Source organism: Vanessa cardui, chromosome 7, assembly GCF_905220365.1.
Source record: "Vanessa cardui chromosome 7, ilVanCard2.1, whole genome shotgun sequence".
Taxonomy (NCBI): domain Eukaryota; kingdom Metazoa; phylum Arthropoda; class Insecta; order Lepidoptera; family Nymphalidae; genus Vanessa; species Vanessa cardui.
Genome location: NC_061129.1, coordinates 3,212,629 through 3,235,910, shown reverse-complemented (window position 1 = coordinate 3,235,910; position 23,282 = coordinate 3,212,629). Strand labels below are relative to the sequence as shown.

The following is a 23,282-nucleotide window of genomic DNA, read 5'->3' as shown; positions in this document are numbered from 1 at the left end:
ACGTAATTTATTTGTAACTTTACTCACATTTTGTAATTTGTCAGATGCTGTACAATTATGGGAAAAATATAAAAACAAATTTTCAGAAGACTTTCTTAGAAATATATCTAACAACGATGAAGGCACAACTAATGATAATTTCCGTGATCTTGCCATAAATCAGTGCTTATTAGCTCTTCAGGATGAGTTAACAGCAGTTGGCGGTAAATCACTATGTGAATATGGTTTGCCAACACCAACCTCAGTCGGAGAAGTAACTAATAGGGAATATTCCGCAGAGATTAGCTACAACTTAATGGAACTGCTGACAACATTAGAAAACGGTATCCCAATAATGACTGCAGAACAACGTTCAGTTTATGATCGCGTGTGCAGAAGTGTCCAAAATAATTTGGGAACAATATGGTTTTTAGATGCACCTGGAGGAACTGGAAAGACCTTTTTGACTAAATTAATATTGGCTTATGTTCGAAATTAACGTAAAATAGCTCTTGCCGTAGCTTCATCCGGGATAGCTGCAACATTGCTACCAGGAGGTAAAACGGCTCACACAATGTTCAAAATACCAATTGATTTAGATTGCACGGAAAGTCCAACCTGTAGTATTTCAAGAAATAGTGACAAAGCTAAGGTATTACGCGAGTGTAATTTAATCATATGGGATGAATGTACGATGGCCCATTGAAAAGCAGTAGAAGCAGTAGATAGAACTTTAAGGGATATAAGACAAAATGATCGACCAATGGGCGGTATCACGGTTTTATTTTGTGGCGATTTCCGACAAACCTTACCGGTAATACCACGGGGAACCCGAGCTGATGAGGTTAGGGCTTGCCTGAAAAGCTCTTATTTGTGGCGTGATATACAGTCGGTGCATTTGACTATAAACATGCAAGTGAGAACTGGAGATAACCCGGATGATAGTCAATTTTCTGATACATTATTAAAGATTGGTGAAGGTACCTATCCACAACTACACCAAGGAAAACTTATTCTGACGCCTGAATTATGTTGTATAGTGCAATCTCAATCACATCTTATATCGTCAGTTTACGGTGACGTAACAAATATATTGAATAGGGACAATTCTTGGCTATGCGAAAGATCTATTTTAACTCCTCGCAATGATCAGGCAACTGAGATTAATATCAAAATACTGTCGAACATACAGGGGGAAAGCAAAGTTTATAGATCAATAAATAGAATGGTCGATGAACAAGAAACTATTAATTATCCGATAGAATTTTTAAATTCTTTAAATATGCCCGGACTTCCTTCTCACGAAATTTGTTTAAAAATTGGCATTCCGATTATTCTACTCCGAAATTTAAGACCACCAAAACTTTGCAATGGAACTCGACTAAAAGTAACCCAGTTGCAACAAAATATAATCGAGGCTCAAATTTTAACAGGTTGCGGTGCAGGAGAAACCGTCTTTATTCCCAGAATACCCTTAATACCAAATAATTTTCCATTCCAATTTAAAAGGACGCAATTCCCAGTTTCGGTGTGTTATGCAATGACAATTAATAAGGCTCAAGGGCAGACTTTTCATGTTGCCGGAGTAGATCTCGGTGTCAGTTGTTTCTCTCATGGTCAGTTATACGTTGCTCTTTCCCGTGTTAGCAGTTCTAGAAATCTTTATGTTCACGTGCCGGACGGGTCAACTTTCAATATAGTTTACCTGGAAGCTTTGCGCTAAAGTATTTTGGTTCTATAGGTACTTAAGCCCCATGTGAACGTGATGAAAATAATATTAACAATACATTTTAATTTAATAACACACAAGGAGTTACACGTTGACGAAGTCACAGGCACAGCTATCTATACTTTTCTGCCGGAAGTCACTATTCCACGCGGACGAAGTCGCGGGCAAAAGCTAGTTAAAAATAAATTGGTCACGACGAGTCGACTATCATGTAGACTAACTATGGTAAATACTACATGTGATTAAACCGTGACTAATATGTGCTTTTCCAAAAAACTTTTAATGTAGTATGTAAAATCACCACACAAAAACCAATGAAACAGACATCGAAAAAATAAAGATCGTACTTCATAAAAAATACAACTCTTACAATTATAAGCCCGAAATGAACAAATTACGAAAGTGCCCTAAACAACTAAGTTGCCTGTCCCCATAACGGTTGGCAACCACAACAAATAGTTAGCATAAGCCGATTCAAAGGTTTAATAAACTAATATTTGTTAATATAATAATTCACACCGTATATTTCTTACTTTTATCGATTGTGATGTTTCTTTTAGTACGATAATCGATACTTGTTATCTTCTAACAGAGTTATTAGTTTTTATTTAAAAATCTATCCGTCTGATTATTAATGAAAAACTCTTCCATTTGTTTATATTTCTGTTTTTTAAATTAAAATCTCCATTCTTTTGTGTATTTCAATATGTAACACTGGTACATTTTATTATAGAATAAAATTAGTTAAATTTTTTGGTAAACTTTTAACTCTTACAATCTGATTACCGAGCCCTAATCAACTTTAGGGCTAACATTCATAATTTTATCATTTGATAAAATTTCTAAGAATTTACCTATAAAATTACAACGTATGTATGATAATTCAGATCACATGACACAATAATTACTACTCGATACATTTAAATTACTTGACATTACTTTTTTTTTCAAATAAACGTCGACGCCATCTAGTGTTTTGTTCATTCGTTACGCTTCATAGATAGATATCGCTTAGCGAAAATTTAACCGTTCTACATCGCGGTGGTGGATTGATCAAATGATATCATAAGTACATTTTGTGTTGAGAGAATGGTATCTCTGGTTTCCCTTCAAAACGTATAAATCTTTCGCCTTTTACTAAAGATTTCCGTGGAGGGGAACACTCAAATGAGTCTTAGATATTTTTGACAGTCCTACTGCAGTAGGATTAATAACTCATTATGCTTAATATAATATAATTAAAAGATCTTTAAATTGTAATGTGGACTCGTAATAATATGTATTGTGTATTGTATTGTAATGACAGACATTACCCAAGAACTGTTTCTAGTGTACAATATAGCAAATCCCTTGCAATATGTTTATCTAAGATGCAGCTTTAGATCTCCTTCAATATGATTAGACTTTATGTAAATATTCATGCTATACGTGTCGGCCCTATTGAAATATAGTAAAACATATCTAAAAGTCTTTGTTGTAAAAATTACATGGTAATGTTTATAGATAACGTTTAAATCGGCTTATGCTAACTATTCGTTGTGGTTGCCAACTGTTATAGGGACAGGTAACTTAGTTGTTTAGGGCACTTTCATAGTTCGTTCATTACGGACTTACAATTTGTAAGAGTATTCTTTGTAAAGTAAGATCTTTATTTCTTCGATGTCTGTTTCATGGGTTTTTGTGTGGTGATTTTACATACTATATTAAAAGTTGTTTGGAAAAGCACATATTAGTCAAGGTTCAATCACATGTAGCATTTACCATAGTTAGTTTACATGGTAGTCGGCTCGTCGTGACCAATTTATTTTTAATAATTGCAAAACGTTTCGAGATTGTTTTAATATTAAGTATAATTATATAAATAAATAGTATTTTTCTAATATATAGTATAATTAAAAATGTATACCTATTAACATGAATTTAGGGCATATGTCAGATAAAATATGTCTGAAATATTAGTACAACTATGAGAACGGTTAAAAGTTATTACGAGAAATCCAGATCGCCTATTTCTAGAATTACACATAATAATGTCTGCTTTAATATTTCTGTCCGCACATGCAACAGGCAACCTGTAAATACTAAGTTTATTTCTATGAAATACTTTGAAGTAGGGTGAGCACAAAAATACATTTTTTAGGAATTAGGATTTATTTTAATAATTCATATGAAAATAAAGTTTGTTTTACTTGTACACTTTGTTTAACGTGTACATTAAATGTGATAGAGCAATCGCCAACGTCCATACCACGTTGAATACACCGGTTCTCGTCCTATCACCGAAGTTAAGCAACGTCGGGCGCGTTCAGTACTTGGATGGTTGACGGCCTGGGAACACCGCGTGTCGTTGGCCTTTTGCTGTTGCTGAAATCTAATATTTATAAGTAAATTCACAAACAAACAAAACTTTTAATCTATGATCAGAATTATTAGTAAATTTGTATTTAATAAATAATCTAATAATTTGTGAATAGATAGAAGGGTTCTTTAAGCATGTCTGTTGCTTAACTTCGGTGATCGGACGAGAACCGGTGTATTCAACGTGGTATGGACGTTGGCAATTGCCGTGTTATATTTAATGTACATCTTAAACAAAGTGTACAACTAAAACAAACTTTTTTTTCATACGAATTATTAAAATAAATCCTAATTTCAAAAAAAAAAACCTTTTTATGCTCACCCTATTTAAAAGTATTTCATGGAAATAAACTTAATAATTACAGGTTGCCTATTATATGTGCGAACAGAAATATTAAAGCAGACATTACTATGTGTAATTCTAGAAAAAGGGGCTCTCGATTTCTCATAATAACTTTTAACCGCTCTCATAGATGTTGTCAAATGCCCTAAATTAATGTTCATAGAATTTTTTAATTTTATTTTATATTAGTAAAAATACTATTTACAATTTTACTTAATATAAAAACAAAATCGAAACATTTTGTAATTATTAAAAATAAATTGGACGCGACTAAACGATCTTTAAGTTGTAATGTGGACACGTACTAATATGTATTGTGTGTTGTATTGTAAAGAAAGATATTACGCAAGAACTATTAGTAGTGTACAATACAGCAAATCCCTTGAAATATTTTAATCTAAGATGCAGCTTTAGATCTCCTTCAATATGATTAGACTTTATGTAAATAATCATGCTACACGTGTCGGCCCTATTGAAATATAGTCAAACATATCTGTGAGTCTTTATTGTAAAAATTGCATGGTAATGTTTATAGGTAACCTTTGAATCGGCTTATGCTAACTATTTGTTGTGGTTGCCAACCGTTATGGGGACAGGCAACTTAGTTGTTTAGGGCACTTTCATAATTTGTTCATTTCGGGCTTATAATTGTAAGAGTTGTATTTTTTATGAAGTAAGATCTTTATTTTTTCGATGTCTGTTTCATTGGTTTTTGTGTGGTGATTTTACATACTACATTAAAAGTTTTTTGGAAAAGCACATATTAGTCACGGTTTAATCACATGTAGTATTTACCATAGTTAGTCTACATGATAGTCGACTCGTCGTGACCAATTTATTTTTAATAAATGCAAAATGTTTCGATTTTGTTTTCATATTAAGTAAAATTGTAAATAGTATTTCTACTAATGTATAGTATAATTAATAAGATCTTTAAAACGGATTTTAGGGCATTTGTCAGGTAAGACATATCTGAATTATTAGTACAACAATGAGAGCGGTTAAAAGTTATTATGAGAAATCCAGAGCGCTTAGGTATTTCTAGAATTACACATAGTAATGTCTGCTTTAATATTTCTGTTCGAAAATATAATAGGCAACCTGTAAATATAAAGTTTATTTCTATGAAATACTTTTCTGTAGGGTGAGCATAAAAAGAATATTTTGTGGGAATTAAGATTTATTTTAATAATTCGTATGTAAATCAAGTTTGTTTTACTTGTACATTAAATATGAGGCGTATTGTCAGTTGAGTGCTATAGAATCAAAAGGTAATAAGAATTAGCGATTTGATAAAGGAATTAATTTGAAAACTGACGAAGGTTTTCTTACTCTAGCTGTACTTGAAGCCTTACATAAGAGATTTCATGAAGGCCTTTACTGTCCAAAAAAGTTGACATTAGATTACGCGTTACACATTGTTTCCTTTATTACATCACGATGACAAGATTTTCAATTCAAAGCGTAAGTAAGTTTTGTTACCAATTATTAATATCTCCAGTTAATCTTCAAAACGTGTAAATCCTTCACCTTTCCCAACAGTTTTCCGCAGAGGAATCACTAAAATTTGCCACGACTCTTTTATTTTTATATATATAGAGTAATCGCCAACGTCCATACCACGTTGAATACACCGGTTTTCGTCCGATCACCGAAGTTAAGCCACGTCGGGCGCGTTCAGTACTTGGATGGGTGACCGCCTGGGAACACCGCGTGTCGTTGGCCTTTTGCTATCCCTTCTTCAAATTTAATCACATCTCTGTGCTCTACTTATTATATCGATTAATTTGAAAAACAATCCTTGTTATTTACTATATCTACTTTTAAATAATTTTAATTTAACAATCAGGTCCGAATCGTAACTCCTTATTCTTACTATAATATCTAATTAGCTTCCGGGTTGCATTTCAATGAGTGACTCATTTGAGTGTTCCCATCCACGGAAATCTTTAGTATAAGAAACCGGAGATACCAACTTTTTATGACGGTACGTACCTATATCTTCATTTGACCGAAATGGTCACCATCGCGAAGTAGAACTGTTGAATTTTCGCTAAGCTACATCTATCTGCGGCGCTTATGATACGATACGGACGCTAGATGGCGTTAGAGGTTTCATTTTATGTAAACAAAATATTAAATGGATAGCTTTAAATATCTCTAGCAAGAATTATATTGTGATAGAATTCGGATAATCATGGATGCGACCATCGATAGCGGCGTTGTTATGTTAGAGAGCAATTGTTAGAAATTTATAAAATAAGAAAAATAAAAATGTGCCCTAATCAACTGAGGTTGTAATTGTTAAAAGTTGAGCGAAAAATAAACTGTGTTAATAAGATTTCTCTCAATTTCGATAAATTAACAATATAATGAAATTGTATAGTTTTAGTATTTCGCTTATTCATCTCTACTTTTTTGTGTGCGGGTGACCATACAAAATTTTGTGGAAATACGAAAATTATTTCTTTTATTGAAAATGACACATATTTTAAAACTGAACTTCAAATAAGACGTTGCATTCGCCAACGTCCATACCACGTTGAATACACCGGTTCTCGTCCGATCACCGAAGTTAAGCAACGTCGGGCGCGTTCAGTACTTGGATGGGTGACCGCCTGGGAACACCGCGTGCCGTTGGCTTTTTGGTATTGCTGATATCTAATATTTATTATTACATTCACACCGTATATTTGTTACTTTAATCGATTGTGTTTCTTTTAGTACGATAGTCAATACTTGTTATCTACTATCAGAATTATTAGTTTGTATTTAAAAATCTATCCATCTAATGATTCATGGAAAAATTTCCTCTTTGTGTATATTTGTGTTATTTAAATTAAAATTTATATTTATTTGGCTATGTCAATTTGTGATACTGGTACCTTTTATTACAGAATAAAAACAGTTAAAACTTTTGGTGAACTTTTAACTCTTACAACCTAATTACCGAGCCCTACTCAACTTTAGGGCACATTCATAATTTTATCATTTAATAAAATTTCTAAGAATTTCCCTCTAAAATTACGACGTTGACATTACTTTTTGTATTAAAATAAATCGTCGCGTCGACACCATCGAGTGTCTGGTTCATGCGTCACGCGCCATAGATAGATGTCGCTTACCAAAAATTGAACAGTTCTGTATCACGGTGGTGGAATGATCAAATTATATCATAAATACGCTTTGTATTGAGAGAATGGTATCTCTGGTTTCCCTTCAAAACGTATAAATCTTTCGCCTTTTACTAAAGATTTCCGTGGAGGGGAACACTCAAATGAGTCTTACATATTTTTGACAGTCCTACTTTGGTAGGATTAATAAACAATCTAATAAGGTTTGAAATCTCAATCTTTATCTTATATTACGCGATAAAGTATAAGTATGCTATTACCTCAGTATTTATTATATTATGTTCTTATTCACTAAAAATATTTAAGAGTCATTGAAATGCAACCCGGAAGCTGATTAGATATTAAAATTTCCCGTGGCCAGGCGGTAATGGTTTAATACAAAATAATTATAAAATGTTAAAGTAGATAACAAAGTTCTTAACTTAAAAAGACGAGTATTTTAATCGAGTTATAGTAGTGAATACAGATGTGATATTAAATTTGAAGTAGTGACAGCAAAAAGCCAACGGCACGCGGTGTTCCCAGGCGGTCACCCATCCAAGTACTGAACGCGCCCGACGTGGCTTAACTTCGGTGTTCGGACGAGAACCGGTGTATTCAACGTGGTATGGACGTTGGCAATTGCTTAGTTATATTTAATGTAGACTTTAAAATATTTCATTTTCGATGTATGAAAGTCAGTTTAAATTGCCATAAAAAATATTTACGGTCACCGTTCATGAAAAAGCAATAGTGATAATTTAGCGTGATAATGAAAACAAAAAATTTAATAATATTGTAATCACATTGAATAAAATGTCTAACCTACCTAAGTAGGACTTCTTCTACTGTGCCTTCTGAAGTATCTATACAAACCGAAATAAATCTAATACACGAACAAGCTACGTAATTTGAAATGCGATAAGTGTTGAGTTATCTACATACATGATACTGGAAATAAAACAGTACATTGTTTCTATCAACCATTATGAGTGCAGTTAAATTTAGGGTACGTGAATAATTTTCTCATTTCCTACTAATAACTACATTCCCTATAATTTAGGTCTCGTCGTGTATTATTCGTTGTATTTTACAATAGTCAATGTTAGTATTCATATGCTAACATGGCGCTAATGTACAGTCGGGGTAAGAAAAGGTTCGTCACCTTAAGATCTATTATCGATATATATTATAGACAAAGAGTTTTTCATGAATCATTAGATGGATACATTTTTAAATACATACTAATAATTCTGATATTAGGTAACAGGTATCGATTATCATACTAAAAGAAACATCATAATCGATAAAAGTCACAAATACATTGTTTGATTTTAATTATAAATATTAGATATAGATATAGATTTTTTGTGTACGGTGATCATACAATATTTTTTTGGATATTCGATTTTTTTTAACTTAAATTGAAATATATTTTTAACTGTACATTAAAAAAGATAATGCAACCTCCAACGTCCATACCACGTTGAATACACCGGTTCTCGTCCGATCACCGAAGTTAAGCAACGTCGGGCGCGTTCAGTACTTGGATGGGTGACCGCCTGGGAACACCGCGTGTCGTTGGCCCTTTTTGGTATTGCTGATATTGAAGATTTATAATTAAATTCACACCGTATACGTTTTACTTTTATCAATTGTTATTGTTTCTTATCTTATTTAAACAATACTTATTACCTTTTATCAGATGTTTTAGTTAGCATTAAAAAATAGGTAGCATTCAAAAGCAAATTATAATATTCGCAGTCTTCTGTATTCAAACGTTTAGGCCTTTTAAGATAGCGTGTTTAATAGTTCTTTTATTTGTTAAAAGATATTTTAATAAATTTACATTTATATTTCATATTTAAGCGAAGCGAAACATTAATGTCATAACTAGTTATACTAATGTTATAGATGCGAAACTTAGTCACTCTGTCTTGACGTGGCTCTTTTACTGCAAACCACTTTATTGAATCTGAATAAGTTTTGCAACAAGCTTGAACTCCGAAGAAGGACTCTATGGGCTTCTTTTTATTCCTAAAACCTGAGAACCGACTCCCTAACAACTCCCTACAACGCGAGTGGAAGTGATTACTAAGTTTGTAAACGATTTATAGAGAATAAAATTTGAAAAAAAATGAGAAAATTATACAGGTGCCCTAAATTTAATGCAATCATAATAATTGATGGTTAGAATGAACTATTTTGTTGAAAATATCATGTTTGTGGGATATTGTAAGTATTAAAGGAATCAATTTCAGGATTCCTATTCCGAGGATTATTGTCGCCAACGTCCAAACCACGTTGAATACACCGGTTCTCGTCCGATCACCGAAGTTAAGCAACGTCGGGCGCGTTCAGTACTTGGATGGGTGACCGCCTGGGAACACCGCGTGCCGTTGGCTTTTTGCTATTACTTATTCAAAATTAATATCACATCTGTGTTCGCTACTTATAGCGATTAAGTTCTTCTCTTTTTATGTTACGAAACAATAATTGCTAAGTATTATTAACAATTATTAATTTATTTGTGTGAAACAATTAGGTTCGAATTGATAGTATTCCATTCTTACTATAATATCTACTTAGCTACCGGGTTACATTGCAATGATCGTTCAATATTTTAATTTGATATAAAAACACAATATTATTAATACTTATGAATATCAAATCCAAGCCTTTTTATCATCTTTAAAATCTTGTATCGAATTATATACCTTTTGACCAATGTGTTTTTTACAAACGATTTGAATTTACGAAACGGCAAAGTTAAAAATGTCTGCCGAATTTTATTATAGAAACGGATACCTTGAAGAAGGATTTATTGACTTTGCGGAGACGGAAACTTGGCGTTATAAGCACATCCTTACTTCTAGTGCACGTACAATGATTATCACTGATTTTATCAAAGTGATTACTGTTACTGTAAATATTTATAATATTGTTGTAAATATACTGTAACGCGACAATGAGTATTCCTACTTTGTTAAAAAAATAAAATCTCGAATAGAGTCTCTAGCTCCAAAATTATAAATAGTCCGGATTGTTCTCATTTGTAAAATAAAGACAGATTCAACTCCACTGAAGTTTGGAATCCAATTCTAATCCTAAGAACACCTTAGTATCGGCTACTTCAAGACGGTCACAGTTTAAAGATATGTCATAATTTTTCTTTCTAACATTGGGTAGGTTAAAAACTACTTATTTTGTTTCTACCAATCATGTATCTGTGATAATTGGCCATTAACATTCAATTTCCGTCAGTTTTTTTTTTCTGTCAACCAGTGAAGTATCGTCAGCAAACAACACTATATCACAAATACCTTTAATATAGAAAGGAAGATCATTTATATATACTAGAAATAGAAAGGTATATAAGAAAAATAGAATAATAATTTTTAACGTAGATCCAGAAGACTTTATTTCATTAATGAAAACTTGTATAGCATATATATATATATATATATATATATATATATATATATATATATATCCACTACCACCAACACCATATAGCCACTTGCTATATTTTTAAATAAAACTAATTATAACGGATGAATCGCGTATATTAATTATTTTTAAACATCCCGACGTTTCGAGCACTTTGCAGTGTTCGTGGTCACGGGTAGACTAAGATGACATTTGTCTATTTGAAGAACAAAGGAAATATTATTAACAACTACCGCCAACGATTTCTCAATTGATATCTTGAGTAACGTTCCGGTTGCACGCAGAAGGCACTAACTGTATCTTTAGGTCTTGCAGTCTGTTGGATTTGGGATTTTAAATTTTTAATAAGTGGATCCCAGGTGTTAGAAAGTCTCCAACCATCTTCTCTATTGAAGTTCGGATGTTTTTGAATTTCAATAGCCTCGCGTATCATTCTAGGAATGAATCTGTGTTCTCTAGCGAGGATCTGTGGTTTATCAAATCGGATAAAATGGTTAGGTTTATCCAGAGCATGTTCACAGACTGCAGACTTAGAAGAACGCCTATTTTTGACATCTCCTATATGTTCCTTGACCCTGGTACCGATGCTTCTCTTTGTTTGGCCTATGTAAGATAAACCACACTCACATTCGAGTTTATATACTCCTGCAGTTTGTAAAGGGATATTACTCTTGATAGGTCTCAAGAACTGGCTCACTTTCTTATGAGGCTTGTAAACGGTTTTAATCGAAGCTCGCTTCAAGATGTTGCCAATCCTGTCTGTAACTCCTTTCACATATGGTAGAAATGCAGGTTGTCGCTCAACTGTGGGTGGCTTGATACGGCTTCTGCGATGCTGGCGAGGCACGGGCAGCTTGTTCTGGTGGAGTGCAAGCTTGACCTGACGTAGCTCGTCCTCTAGGTGTTCAGCATCGCAGAGATGGTGGGCTCTCTGAAACAAAGATTTGCCAACGGTAGCTAACTGACTAGGGTGGTGGTGCGAGTCACCATTGAGGTATTTGTTTGTGTGTGTGGGTTTCCTATAAACTGTGTGACTTAATGTATTATCAGGATTCTTGATAATAAGGATGTCAAGGAAAGCTAAAGAATTATTTGCCTCTAATTCCATAGTAAATTGAATGTTCTTATTTATAGAATTAAGATGTACTAAAAATGCAGATGTCAGATCACTAGGTAATATTGTGAAAGTGTCATCTACGTACCGTTTATAAAACCTAGGTGTTATTGGTCCGGAGCGAAGAGCCCTCTCCTCCAGGTCTTCCATGAATAAATCGGCGACCACAGGGGATACTGGAGAACCCATGGCTACCCCGTCGACTTGTACATAGAATTCATCATTCCACAATAAATAACCTGATGTGAGGCAGTGATGTAACAGCTCTGCATATTCAATAGGCATGTTGTGTGTCTGTAGCTTCCTCTTAACAATTTCGATGCAGTCTTGTATAGGTAAGCATGTAAACAATGACTGGACATCAAAACTAACCATTGTCTCGTTGTTGGTTAATTTAAGGTCTTTGATTTCACCAACAAACTGGTAAGAATCCTTGACATACGCCGCAGTGTGTCCTCGGAGGGGTGATAATATCCTTGCTATGTGTTGAGCCAATCTATATGTTGGTGTATCGATTTGGCTTACAATAGGACGCAGCGGAGCACCAGTTTTATGGATCTTAGGTAACCCATACAGTTTTGGCGGCTTTGCACATGTAGGCACGAGTGATTTTTTGTCCAGATTTAATTTCTCTTGATGTTTTGATATTAACGCGGATGTCTTTTTAAGAATATTATTTGTAGGATCTTTATTTACTTTTTTATAAGTTTTAACATCCGATAAGATCGCGGAAATTTTCTGGTTATAATCACACGTATCCATCACAACGGTCGCGTTTCCCTTATCTGCTCGGAGGACTGTAATGTCTTTATTGTTGCGTAGGTTCTTCAGAGCAATAGATTCATCACGAGTAAGGTTTCTTTTCGGTGGCCGGCTTCGACGTAAAACACTCGAGATGTCCTGTCGAATAGCTTCCGAGTCTTCCTTTGTGATGTTATTTTTGAAAAGACACTCCTCCACATTGCAAATAATGTCTTCAAACGGTATTTTGGATGGAGCCGGTGCAAAATTTAAGCCTTTATTTAATACCGCAACAGTCGATTCATCTAAACTTTGTTTTGACAGATTGACAAGTGACGTACGCGCAGGTTTTTGAATTTCCCCGGTGTTGCCATTATTGAAATTGTTATAATTTGATTTTACCCCGCTGAGTTTTTCGAACTTTTCTATTTGTTTTAATTTTAAGTTATTATATTTTGTAGCGGCTCGTTTATTGGTAAAATCGTAGCATTTTTGCCAATCTGTTTTTGATAATCGCGACTCGAGTTCTTTACTAAGGTTGTCAATTTGATCCGTTAACCGTCGCGCGTCAAATCGATGTTCTCGGATGAGTTGTAATAATAATTTCTTACTTGCCTGATTGAGTATTTTATCACCATGCCTTATGTCCTTCTTAGGTGCGATCCTTACACAAACCGGAATAAGATTATTGTCACGGCATCTTTTCAGGAAGTTCATGGACGTTACGAATCGGGCATGTTTGACTTTTAGGTACTCCAACCGGCGAATTTGATTTGATGTTTCCAGTCCGTACTGGTTCACATAATGTTGTCTTAAATTTTCGCGATTATTACACATTTAAATAAAACTAATTATAACGGATGAATCGCGTATATTAATTATTTTTAAACATCCCGACGTTTCGAGCACTTTGCAGTGTTCGTGGTCACGGGTAGACTAAGATGACATTTGTCTATTTGAAGAACAAAGGAAATATTATTAACAACTACCGCCAACGATTTCTCAATTGATATCTTGAGTAACGTTCCGGTTGCACGCAGAAGGCACTAACTGTATCTTTAGGTCTTGCAGTCTGTTGGATTTGGGATTTTAAATTTTTAATAAGTGGATCCCAGGTGTTAGAAAGTCTCCAACCATCTTCTCTATTGAAGTTCGGATGTTTTTGAATTTCAATAGCCTCGCGTATCATTCTAGGAATGAATCTGTGTTCTCTAGCGAGGATCTGTGGTTTATCAAATCGGATAAAATGGTTAGGTTTATCCAGAGCATGTTCACAGACTGCAGACTTAGAAGAACGCCTATTTTTGACATCTCCTATATGTTCCTTGACCCTGGTACCGATGCTTCTCTTTGTTTGGCCTATGTAAGATAAACCACACTCACATTCGAGTTTATATACTCCTGCAGTTTGTAAAGGGATATTACTCTTGATAGGTCTCAAGAACTGGCTCACTTTCTTATGAGGCTTGTAAACGGTTTTAATCGAAGCTCGCTTCAAGATGTTGCCAATCCTGTCTGTAACTCCTTTCACATATGGTAGAAATGCAGGTTGTCGCTCAACTGTGGGTGGCTTGATACGGCTTCTGCGATGCTGGCGAGGCACGGGCAGCTTGTTCTGGTGGAGTGCAAGCTTGACCTGACGTAGCTCGTCCTCTAGGTGTTCAGCATCGCAGAGATGGTGGGCTCTCTGAAACAAAGATTTGCCAACGGTAGCTAACTGACTAGGGTGGTGGTGCGAGTCACCATTGAGGTATTTGTTTGTGTGTGTGGGTTTCCTATAAACTGTGTGACTTAATGTATTATCAGGATTCTTGACAATAAGGATGTCAAGGAAAGCTAAAGAATTATTTGCCTCTAATTCCATAGTAAATTGAATGTTCTTATTTATAGAATTAAGATGTACTAAAAATGCAGATGTCAGATCACTAGGTAATATTGTGAAAGTGTCATCTACGTACCGTTTATAAAACCTAGGTGTTATTGGTCCGGAGCGAAGAGCCCTCTCCTCCAGGTCTTCCATGAATAAATCGGCGACCACAGGGGATACTGGAGAACCCATGGCTACCCCGTCGACTTGTACATAGAATTCATCATTCCACAATAAATAACCTGATGTGAGGCAGTGATGTAACAGCTCTGCATATTCAATAGGCATGTTGTGTGTCTGTAGCTTCCTCTTAACAATTTCGATGCAGTCTTGTATAGGTAAGCATGTAAACAATGACTGGACATCAAAACTAACCATTGTCTCGTTGTTGGTTAATTTAAGGTCTTTGATTTCACCAACAAACTGGTAAGAATCCTTGACATACGCCGCAGTGTGTCCTCGGAGGGGTGATAATATCCTTGCTATGTGTTGAGCCAATCTATATGTTGGTGTATCGATTTGGCTTACAATAGGACGCAGCGGAGCACCAGTTTTATGGATCTTAGGTAAGTCCTCTAGGTGCTGAACACCTAGAGGACGAGCTACGTCAGGTCAAGCTTGCACTCCACCAGAACAAGCTGCCCGTGCCTCGCCAGCATCGCAGAAGCCGTATCAAGCCACCCACAGTTGAGCGACAACCTGCATTTCTACCATATGTGAAAGGAGTTACAGACAGGATTGGCAACATCTTGAAGCGAGCTTCGATTAAAACCGTTTACAAGCCTCATAAGAAAGTGAGCCAGTTCTTGAGACCTATCAAGAGTAATATCCCTTTACAAACTGCAGGAGTATATAAACTCGAATGTGAGTGTGGTTTATCTTACATAGGCCAAACAAAGAGAAGCATCGGTACCAGGGTCAAGGAACATATAGGAGATGTCAAAAATAGGCGTTCTTCTAAGTCTGCAGTCTGTGAACATGCTCTGGATAAACCTAACCATTTTATCCGATTTGATAAACCACAGATCCTCGCTAGAGAACACAGATTCATTCCTAGAATGATACGCGAGGCTATTGAAATTCAAAAACATCCGAACTTCAATAGAGAAGATGGTTGGAGACTTTCTAACACCTGGGATCCACTTATTAAAAATTTAAAATCCCAAATCCAACAGACTGCAAGACCTAAAGATACAGTTAGTGCCTTCTGCGTGCAACCGGAACGTTACTCAAGATATCAATTGAGAAATCGTTGGCGGTAGTTGTTAATAATATTTCCTTTGTTCTTCAAATAGACAAATGTCATCTTAGTCTACCCGTGACCACGAACACTGCAAAGTGCTCGAAACGTCGGGATGTTTAAAAATAATTAATATACGCGATTCATCCGTTATAATTAGTTTTATTTAAATGTGTAATAATCGCGAAAATTTAAGACAACATCACTTGCTATATTTATTTAAGTTCGACAATCAATACTATCAGAATAATTATTAGTTAATTTGTTTTTAAAGTCTATCCATCTTATGATTCATGAAAAACTCTTATCTTTGATCATATTTGTGTTTTCTAAAGTAAAATCCCCTTTTGTTTGGGTATTAATGTGAGACTGGTACTTTGTTTTATAATAAATACCGTAAATTAATTTGGTCAACTTTTAATAGCCACAACCTTATAACCGTGCCCTAATCATCACTAGGGCACATTTATAACTTTTTCATTTGAAAAATCTTCCAAGAATTCATCTCTGACATTACAACGTAGTTAGCGATGGTCATATTCATCATAATTCAGATCACATGACACTATAATTACTGCCTGATTCCTTTAAACTGTTTGACAAAGTTACTTTTGTATTGGAATAAACCATCAACGCCAGCTAGTATCCTGTACAGACGACGCGCTAAATAGACAGATGTCGCTTCGCCAAAATTCAACAGTTCTACTTCGCGATGGTAATACGATTAAATGAAGATATAACTATGTTTCGTGTTTAAAGGACGATATCTCTGGTTTCCCTTCAAAACGTATAAATCTTTCGCCTTTTACTAAAGATTTCCGTGGAGGGGAACACTCAAATGAGTCTTAGATATTTTTCATAGTCCTACTTTGGTAGGATTACTAAAGGTTAATATTTAACTGAAGATCGTAACTCAGTAAAGAAGACAATTAATTACACTATGAAAACAATTACACCAGAAAATCAGGGCTGGATTTAGGGAAGGCCAACCGGGGCAACTTCCCTAGGGCCTCCACATGAGTGGGGCAATGGATTTCAGCGACTTAACAAATACCTAGTTATAGCCAAATTATAATAATTTTAGTACTTACTAGTTTAAAAGTTACCGATACAAGAACATAAATCATAGCTTATTAATTGAAATAAAAAAAAAACCTAAACCTGAACCATAATATATTTATTAGGGTCTCCACGCTCCTGTAGTTCTAGGGCCCACCCCAGGGCCTCTAGATATTTAAATCCGGCTCTGTAGAAAATATAAGTTTATCAACTATGCAATTACGTAAGAATGGTAAGTAGTAAAAATTCGAACCTAATTTCACACAAATAAATTAATAATTAATAATACTTAGCAATTATTGTTTCGTAACATAAAAAGAGAAGAACTTAATCGCTATAAGTAGTGCACACAGACGTGATATTAATTTTGAATAAGTGATAGCAAAAAGCCAACGGCACGCGGTGTTCCCAGGCGGTCACCCATCCAAGTACTGAACGCGCCCGACGTTGCTTAAGTTCGGTGATCGGACGAGAACCGGTGTATTCAACGTGGTATGGACGTTGGCAATTGCCGTATTATATTTAATGTACATCTTTAACAAAGTGTACAACTAAAACAAACTTTTTTTTCATACGAATTATTAAAATAAATCCTAATTCCCAAAAAAAAAACCTTTTTATGCTCACCCTATTTAAAAGTATTTCATGGAAATAAACTTAATATTTACAGGTTGCCTATTATATGTGCGAACAGAAATATTAAAGCAGACATTACTATGTGTAATTCTAGAAAAAGGGGCTCTCGATTTCTCATAATAACTTTTAACCGCTCTCATAGATGTTGCCAAATGCCCTAAATTAATGTTCATACCTTTAAACATTACCATGCAATTTTTACAATAAAGACTCACAGATATGTTTTACTATATTTCAATAGGGCCGACACGTGAAGCATGATTATTTACATAAAGTCTAATCATATTGTAGGAGATCTAAAGCTGCATCTTAGATAAACATATTGCATGGGATTTGCTATATTGTATACTACTAACAGTTCTTGGGTTATGTATTTTATTACAATACACAATAGAAATTATTACAAGTCCACATTATTGCAAAACATAAAGATCTTTATAGAAATTAGATTAAGTATAATAAATCCTACCGTAGTAGGACTGTCAAAAATGTCTTAGGCTCATTTGAGTGTTATCCTCCACGGAAATCTTTAGTAAAAGGCGAAAGATTTATACGTTTTGAAGGGAAACCAGAGATGTCACCTATTAAACACAAAACGAAATTATATTTTCATTTGATGATTCCACCATTGCGATGTAGAACTGTTAAATTTTCGCTAAGTGACATCTTTCTGCGGCGTTTATGACACGATACGGACGCTAGATGGCGTTAGCGGTTTCATTTGATGTAAACAAATATTAAATGGATCGCTTTAAATATCTCGAGCCAGAATTATATTGTGATTGGATTTGGATAAGCATGAATGCGACCATCAATAGGGACGCTGTTATGTTAAAGAGGAATTGTTAGAAAATTATAAAATAAGAAAATTATAAAAGTAACCTAATCAACTGAGGTTGCAATTGTCAGAGCGAAATAACCAACTGTGTTAATTAGATGGAGCTACATAATACAGCTCAAAATAAATTGAGGTTTCTACTTGAAAAAAGTAAACTGATGTGCTCAAAGAACCCTTCTCTATCTACCTACTCACAAATCATTAGATATCATAGTCACGGCTCCAACCCATTTATTAAATACAAATAAACTAATAATTCTGATCGTAGATAAAAAGTTTTATTTGTGTGTAAATTTACTTATAAATATTAGATATCAGCAATAGCAAAAGGCCAAGGACACGCGGCGTTCCCAGGCGGTCACCCATCCAAGTACTGAACGCGCCCGACGTTGCTTAACTTCGGTGATCGGACGAGAACCGGTGTATTCAACCTGGTATGGACGTTGGCGATTGCTTCGTCATATTTAATGTAGACTTTAAAATGTTTCATTTTCGATATATGAAAGTCAGTTTAAATTCCCATAAAAAAATTAATTACAGTCACCGTACATAAAAAATCAGAAGTGATAATTAAGCGTTTTACAAATAGTAAGTTCAAAATGAACGAATTATGAAAGTGCCCTAAACAACTAAGTTACCTGTCCCTATAACAGTTGGCAACCACAGCAAATAGTTAGCATTAGCTGATTCAAACATTTTCGTTTGATGTTATTTTTACTATAAAGACTTTCAGATATGTTTGACTATATTTCAATAGGGCCGACACGTGTAGCATGATTATTTACATAAAGTCTAATCATATTGAAGGAGATCTAAAGCTGCATCTTAGATTAAAATATTTCAAGGGATTTGCTGTATTGTACACTACTAATAGTTCTTGCGTAATGTCTTTCTTTACAATACAACACACAATACATATTAGTACGTGTCCACATTACAACTTAAAGATCTTTTAATGATGTTACATTAAGTATAATGAATTATTAATCCTACCGAAGTAGGACCGTCAAAAATGTCTTAGACTCATTTGAGTGTTCCCCTCCACGGAATTCTTTAGTAAAAGGCGAAACATTTATACGTTTTGAAGGGAAACCAGAGATACCATCCTTTGAACACTAAAACATAGCTATATCTTCATTTGATCGTTTTACCATCGCGATGTAGAACTTTCGTTCAATTTTCGCAAAGCGACATCTATCTATGGCGCGTGACGTATGGACAAGACACTAGATGGCGTCTACAAGACGGTTCACTTTAATACAAAAAGGAATGTCATATAATTTAAATGTATCGAGCAGTAATTATTGTGTCATGTGATCTGAATTATCATAAATACGACCATCGCTAGCAATGTTGTAATTTAAGAGGGAAATTCTTAAATATTTTATCAAATGATAAAATTATGAATGTGCCCTAAAGTTGATTAGGGCTCGGTAATAAGATTGTAAGAGTTAAAAGTTTACCAAAAAATTATGATAACACTGGTACATTTTATTCTAAGTATAATAAAATGTACTAGTCTTACATATCGAAATACCCAAAAGAATGGAGATTTTAATTTAAAAAACACAAATATAAACAAATGGACGAGTTTTTTTCATGAATAATGGAACGGATAGATTTTTAAATAAAAACTAATAACTCTGATAGAAGATAACAAGTATAGATTATCGTACTTTAAGAAACATCACAATCGACAAAAGTAACAAATATACGGTGTGAATTATTACATTAACAAATATTAGTTTATTAAAAGTTTGAATCGGCTTATGCTATTTGTTAAGGTTGCCAACCTTTATAGGGACAGGCAACTTAGTTGTTTAGGGCACTTTCATAATTTGTTCATTTCGGGCTTATAATTGTAAGAGTTGTATTTTTTATGAAGTAAGATCTTTATTATATTTTTTCGATGTCTGTTTCATTGGTTTTTGTGTGGTGATTTTACATACTTTATTAAAAGTTATTTGGAAAAGCAAATATTAGTCACGGTTTAATCACATGTAGCATTTACCTTTGTTAGGCTACATGATAGCGACTCGTCGTGACCAATTTATTTTTAATAATTGCAAAATGTTTCTATTTTGTTTTAATATTAAGTAAAATTGTAAAAATTATTTCTACTAATGTATAGTATAATTAAAAAGATCTTTAAAACTGATTTTAGGGCATTTGTCAGGTAAGACATATCTGAATTATTAGTACAACAATGAGAGCGTTTAAAAGTTATTAAGAGACGTCCAGAGCGCCTATTTCTAGAATTACACATAGTAATGTCTACTTTAACATTTCTGATGTAATAGACAACCTGTAAATAAGTTTATTTTTCTATAATACTTTTATGTAGGGTGAGCATAAAAATAAGATTTTGTGGAAATTGTGATTTATTTAAGTAATTCGTATGTAAATAAAATTTGTTTAACATGTACATTAAATATAACACGGCAATTGCCAACGTCCATACCACGTTGAATACACCGGTTCTCGTCCGATCACCGAAGTTAAGCAACGTCGGGCGCGTTCAGTACTTGGATGGGTGACCGCCTGGGAACACCGCGTGTCGTTGGCCTTTTGCTATCCCTTCTTCAAATTTAATCACATCTCTGTGCTCTACTTATTATATCGATTAATTTGAAAAACAATCCTTGTTATTTACTATATCTACTTTTAAATAATTTTAATTTAACAATCAGGTCCGAATCGTAACTCCTTATTCTTACTATAATATCTAATTAGCTTCCGGGTTGCATTTCAATGAGTGACTCATTTGAGTGTTCCCATCCACGGAAATCTTTAGTATAAGAAACCGGAGATACCAACTTTTTATGACGGTACGTACCTATATCTTCATTTGACCGGAATGGTCACCATCGCGAAGTAGAACTGTTGAATTTTCGCTAAGCTACATCTATCTGCGGCGCTTATGATACGATACGGACGCTAGATGGCGTTAGAGGTTTCATTTTATGTAAACAAAATATTAAATGGATAGCTTTAAATATCTCTAGCAAGAATTATATTGTGATAGAATTCGGATAATCATGGATGCGACCATCGATAGCGGCGTTGTTATGTAAGAGAGCAATTGTTAGAAATTTATAAAATAAGAAAAATAAAAATGTGCCCTAATCAACTGAGGTTGTAATTGTTAAAAGTTGAGCGAAAAATAAACTGTGTTAATAAGATTTCTCTCAATTTCGATAAATTAACAATATAATGAAATTGTATAGTTTTAGTATTTCGCTTATTCATCTCTACTTTTTAGTGTGCGGTGACCATACAAAATTTTGTGGAAATACGAAAATTATTTCTTTTATTGAAAATGACACATATTTTAAAACTGAACATCAAATAAGACATTGCATTCGCCAACGTCCATACCACGTTGAATACACCGGTTCTCGTCCGATCACCGAAGTTAAGCAACGTCGGGCGCGTTCAGTACTTGGATGGGTGACCGCCTGGGAACACCGCGTGCCGTTGGCTTTTTGGTATTGCTGATATCTAATATTTATTATTACATTCACACCGTTTATTTGTTACTTTAATCGATTGTGTTTCTTTTAGTACGATAGTCAATACTTGTTATCTACTATCAGAATTATAAGTTTGTATTTAAAAATCTCTCCATCTAATGATTCATGGAAAAATTTCCCCTTTGTGTATATTTGTGTTATTTAAATTAAAATTTCTATTTATTTGGCTATGTCAATTTGTGATACTGGTACCTGTTTTACAGATTAAAAACAGTTAAAACTTTTGGTGAACTTTTAACTCTTACAACCTAATTACCGAGCCCTACTCAACTTTAGGGTACATTCATAATTTTATCATTTGATAAAATTTCTAAGAATTTTCCTCTAAAATTACGACGTTGACATTACTTTTTGTATTAAAATAAATCGTCGCGTCGACACCATCTAGTGTCTGGTTCATGCGTCACGCGCCATAGATAGATGTCGCTTACCAAAAATTGAACAGTTCTGTATCACGGTGGTGGAATGATTAAATGATATCATAAATACGCTTTGTATTAAGAGAATGGTATCTCTGGTTTCCCTTCAAAACGTACAAATCTTTCGCCTTTTACTAAAGATTTCCGTGGAGGGGAACACTCAAATGAGTCTTATATATTTTTGACAGTCCTACTTTGGTAGGATTAATAAACAATCTAATAAGGTTTGAAATCTCTATCTTTATCTTATATTACGCGATAAAATATAAGTATGCTTTTACCTCAGTATTTATTATATTAAGTTTTTATTCACTAAAAATATTTAAGAGTCATTGAAATGCAACCCGGAAGCTAATTAGATATTAAAATCCCGTGGCCAGGCGGTAATGGTTTAATACAAAATAATTATAAAATGTTATAGTAGATAACAAAGTTCTTAACTTAAAAAGACAAGCATATTAATCAAGTCATAGTAGTGGACACAGATGTGATATAAAATTTGAAGTAGTGACAGCAAAAAGCCAACGGCACGCGGTGTTCCCAGGCGGTCACCCATCCAAGTACTGAACGCGCCCGACGTTGCTTAACTTCGGTGATCGGACGAGAACCGGTGTATTCAACGTGGTATGGACGTTGGCAATTGCCCTGTCATATTTAATGTAGACTTTAAAATATTTCATTTTCGATGTATGAAAGTCAGTTTAAATTCCCATAAAAAATATTTACGGTCACCGTACATGAAAAAGCAATAGTGATAATGAAAATAAAAAATTTAATAATATTGTAATCACATTGAATAAAATGTCTAACCTACCTAAGTAGGACTTCTTCTACTGTGCCTTCTGAAGTATCTATACAAACCG

General features: G+C 34.2%; 16 non-coding genes and 1 pseudogene across 16 annotated transcripts; 11 read left to right on the top strand and 6 right to left on the bottom strand.

The window, feature by feature from the left end:
* The first annotated feature begins 2,801 nt into the window (after nucleotides 1–2,801).
* LOC124531485 lies at nucleotides 2,802–2,917 on the top strand. Its single transcript, XR_006966532.1, has one exon. It is a non-coding gene; the product is annotated as a U5 spliceosomal RNA (small nuclear RNA).
* Nucleotides 2,918–3,942: 1,025 nt separating this feature from the next.
* LOC124531472 lies at nucleotides 3,943–4,061 on the top strand (annotated as a pseudogene).
* A 1,954-nt stretch (nucleotides 4,062–6,015) lies between these two features.
* LOC124531550 lies at nucleotides 6,016–6,134 on the top strand. Its single transcript, XR_006966593.1, has one exon. It is a non-coding gene; the product is annotated as a 5S ribosomal RNA (ribosomal RNA).
* Nucleotides 6,135–6,933: 799 nt separating this feature from the next.
* Nucleotides 6,934–7,052, top strand: LOC124531525. The gene has a single exon (XR_006966570.1). It is a non-coding gene; the product is annotated as a 5S ribosomal RNA (ribosomal RNA).
* A 560-nt stretch (nucleotides 7,053–7,612) lies between these two features.
* On the top strand, nucleotides 7,613–7,728 carry LOC124531478. Its single transcript, XR_006966525.1, has one exon. It is a non-coding gene; the product is annotated as a U5 spliceosomal RNA (small nuclear RNA).
* Nucleotides 7,729–8,043: 315 nt separating this feature from the next.
* LOC124531541 lies at nucleotides 8,044–8,162 on the bottom strand. The gene has a single exon (XR_006966584.1). It is a non-coding gene; the product is annotated as a 5S ribosomal RNA (ribosomal RNA).
* An 828-nt stretch (nucleotides 8,163–8,990) lies between these two features.
* Nucleotides 8,991–9,109, top strand: LOC124531535. Its single transcript, XR_006966579.1, has one exon. It is a non-coding gene; the product is annotated as a 5S ribosomal RNA (ribosomal RNA).
* A 699-nt stretch (nucleotides 9,110–9,808) lies between these two features.
* Nucleotides 9,809–9,927, top strand: LOC124531542. Its single transcript, XR_006966585.1, has one exon. It is a non-coding gene; the product is annotated as a 5S ribosomal RNA (ribosomal RNA).
* Nucleotides 9,928–16,698: 6,771 nt separating this feature from the next.
* On the top strand, nucleotides 16,699–16,813 carry LOC124531483. The gene has a single exon (XR_006966530.1). It is a non-coding gene; the product is annotated as a U5 spliceosomal RNA (small nuclear RNA).
* Nucleotides 16,814–17,380: 567 nt separating this feature from the next.
* LOC124531470 lies at nucleotides 17,381–17,499 on the bottom strand. The gene has a single exon (XR_006966520.1). It is a non-coding gene; the product is annotated as a 5S ribosomal RNA (ribosomal RNA).
* A 591-nt stretch (nucleotides 17,500–18,090) lies between these two features.
* On the bottom strand, nucleotides 18,091–18,206 carry LOC124531493. Its single transcript, XR_006966540.1, has one exon. It is a non-coding gene; the product is annotated as a U5 spliceosomal RNA (small nuclear RNA).
* A 590-nt stretch (nucleotides 18,207–18,796) lies between these two features.
* On the bottom strand, nucleotides 18,797–18,915 carry LOC124531471. The gene has a single exon (XR_006966521.1). It is a non-coding gene; the product is annotated as a 5S ribosomal RNA (ribosomal RNA).
* A 537-nt stretch (nucleotides 18,916–19,452) lies between these two features.
* On the bottom strand, nucleotides 19,453–19,568 carry LOC124531495. Its single transcript, XR_006966541.1, has one exon. It is a non-coding gene; the product is annotated as a U5 spliceosomal RNA (small nuclear RNA).
* A 1,346-nt stretch (nucleotides 19,569–20,914) lies between these two features.
* LOC124531476 lies at nucleotides 20,915–21,033 on the top strand. Its single transcript, XR_006966523.1, has one exon. It is a non-coding gene; the product is annotated as a 5S ribosomal RNA (ribosomal RNA).
* Nucleotides 21,034–21,831: 798 nt separating this feature from the next.
* LOC124531524 lies at nucleotides 21,832–21,950 on the top strand. Its single transcript, XR_006966569.1, has one exon. It is a non-coding gene; the product is annotated as a 5S ribosomal RNA (ribosomal RNA).
* A 559-nt stretch (nucleotides 21,951–22,509) lies between these two features.
* LOC124531475 lies at nucleotides 22,510–22,625 on the top strand. Its single transcript, XR_006966522.1, has one exon. It is a non-coding gene; the product is annotated as a U5 spliceosomal RNA (small nuclear RNA).
* Nucleotides 22,626–22,938: 313 nt separating this feature from the next.
* Nucleotides 22,939–23,057, bottom strand: LOC124531523. Its single transcript, XR_006966568.1, has one exon. It is a non-coding gene; the product is annotated as a 5S ribosomal RNA (ribosomal RNA).
* Nucleotides 23,058–23,282: the final 225 nt, after the last annotated feature.